General features: G+C 38.4%; 1 pseudogene; it reads left to right on the top strand.

Moving 5' to 3' along the window:
* The first annotated feature begins 1261 nt into the window (after positions 1-1261).
* LOC100979230 (myosin light polypeptide 6-like) lies at positions 1262-1667 on the top strand (annotated as a pseudogene).
* The last annotated feature ends 1080 nt before the right edge of the window (positions 1668-2747 follow it).

The raw sequence follows: 2747 nt of genomic DNA, 5'->3' as shown, positions 1-2747 counted from the left end.
CACACTGAAGTACACAGACCTATGACACTACAAAGCAACCACTTAAACTAGTCTGCAAAATAATCAGGTAACACAATTAAGAAAGGATAAAATCCACATATGTCAATACTTAACCTTAAATGTAAATGGGCTAAATGCCCCCAATTAAAAGGCACAGAACGGCAAGCTGGATAAAGATCAAGACCCATTGGTATCTTTCATACAATGACACACATAGGCTTAAAATAAAGGAATAGAGAAAACTTTACCGAGCAAATGGAAGACAGGAAAAATCAGAGGTTACAATCCTAGTTTCAGATGAAACAAACTTTAAGCCAACAAAGATAAGAAAAGACAAAGAAGGGCATTACATAATCGTAAAGGGTTCAATTCAACATGAAGATCTAACTATACTAAATATACATGCACCCAACACAGGAGCACCCAGATTCATGAAGCAAGTTCTTAGAGATTTTCAAAAAGACTTACACTCCCACACCATGATAGTGGGAGATTTTAACATTCCATTTACCATATTAGACAGATCATCAAGACAGAAAACCAGCAAAGATATTGAGTAGCTGAATGCAGCATTTGATCAAATGAACCTGATAGACATCTATAAACTCTCCACCCAAAAAACCAAAATATACTATCTCCTTATCAGCACACGCACTTACTCTAAAATTAGTCTCATAATTGGTAGTAAAACTCTCCTCAGCAAATGCAAAATATCTGAAACCGTAACAAAAAATCTCTTGGACCACAGTGCAATCAAATTAGAAATCAAATCTAATACATTATCTCAAAACCACATAATTACATGAAAATTGAATAACCTGCTCCTGAATGACTTTTTGGTAATAATAAAATTAAAACAGAAATCAAGAAGTTCTTTGAAACTAATGAGAACAATGATACAATGTACCAGAATCTCTAGGGCACAGCTAAGACAGTGTTAAGAGGGAAACTTATAGCACTAAACGCCCACATCAAAAAGCTGGAAAAATCTCATTAGCAACCTAATATCACAACTAAAAGAACGAGAGAACCAAAAGCAAGCAAACGCCAAAGCTAGCAGAAGACAAGAAATAACCAAGATAAGAGCTGAACTGAAGGAGATAGAGACATGAAAAACCCTTCAAAACATCAACAAATCTAGAGCTGTTTTTCTTTTTTCTCACAAAAATTAATAAGAGATAGACTAATAACACTAGCTAGACTAATAAAAAAGAAAGGAGGAGCAATCAAGACGTGTGGCTTCACTGAGGACCACACTGCAGAGTTCAAGGAGGCCTTCCAGCTGTTTGACTGAACAGGTGATGGCAAGATCCTGTACAGCCAGCGTGGGGACATGATGAGGGCCCTGGGCCAGAAATTCACCAACAATGAGGTGCCCAAAGTCCTGGGGAGCTCCAAGATGAAATGAATGTGAAGGTGCTGAACTTTGAGCACTTTCTGCCCATGCTGCAGATGGTGGTGGCCAAAAACAAGGACCAGGGCACCTATGAGGATTATGTCAAAGGACTTAGGTGTTTGACAAGGAAGGAAATGGCACGGTCATGGGTGCTGAAATCTGGCATATTCTTGTCACACTGGGTGAGAAGATGACAGAGGAAGAAGTAGAGATGCTAGGGGCAGGGCACGAGGACAACATTGGTTGTATTAACTAGGAAGAGCTCATCTGCATGGTGCCAAATGGCTGAGGATCTTCCCAGTTTCCCCAGAGCCCATGCTTTTCCCTGTGTTGGATTTTTTATCTGTTCTGAAGGCTCCCTAGACTCTCTTGTCATAGCACCTTTCCCATCTTGTCTCTCTTGGATGATTTTTGCCGTCGGCATTCACCAAATAAACTTGCTGTGTGTGCCCCCCCATCTAAAAAAGAGAAAAGATTCCAATAAACACAATCAGAAATGACAAGGGGGATATTACCACTGACTCCCCCAGAAATGCAAACAGTTATCAGAGAATATTATGAGCACCTCTATGCACAGAAACTAGAAAATCTAGAAAAAATGAAGAAATTCCTGGACATGTACACCCTTCCAAGACAGAACCAGGAAGAAATTGAATCCCTGAACAGACCAATACAAGCTCTGAAATATAGTTAGTAATAAAAAACTTATGAACCTCCAAAAGCCCAGGACCAGAAGGATTCACAGCTGAGTTCTACCTGATGTACAAAGAAGAACTGAAACCACTCCTCCTAGAATTACTTCAAAAACTGAGGAGAACGAACTTCTCCCTAACTCATTCTATGAAACCAGCGTTATCCTGATACCAAAACCTAGCAGAGACACAACAAACAAAGAAAACTTCAGGCCAATTTCTTTGATGAACATAAATGCAAAAATCATCAATGAAATACTGGCAAACGAAATCACATCAAAAACTTATCGACCATGATCGAGTAAAGTTTATCCCTGAGATTCAAGTTGGTTCAACATACACAAACCCATTAGTGTGATTCATCAAAGAAACAGAACTAAAGACAAAAATCACGTGATTATCTCAATAGATGCAGAGAAGGCTTTTGATAACATTCAACAGCCATTCATGCTAAAAACTCTCAAAAAACTGGGTATTAAAGGAACACATCTCGAAATATTTAGATTGGTGCAAAAGTAATTGCAGCTTTTGACATTATCTTTAATAGCACCAACCTAATAATAAGAGCCATTTATAAAACCCTACAGACATCATACTAAATAAGAAAAAGCTGGAAGTATACTTTTTAAAAACTAGCACAAGACAAGGATGCCCTCTCT

The sequence above is a fragment of the Pan paniscus genome, chromosome 8, assembly GCF_029289425.2.
Source record: "Pan paniscus chromosome 8, NHGRI_mPanPan1-v2.0_pri, whole genome shotgun sequence".
NCBI classification, from domain to species: domain Eukaryota; kingdom Metazoa; phylum Chordata; class Mammalia; order Primates; family Hominidae; genus Pan; species Pan paniscus.
The sequence above is the reverse complement of the archived record's forward strand: the minus strand, read 5'-3'. Positions and strand labels throughout refer to the sequence as shown.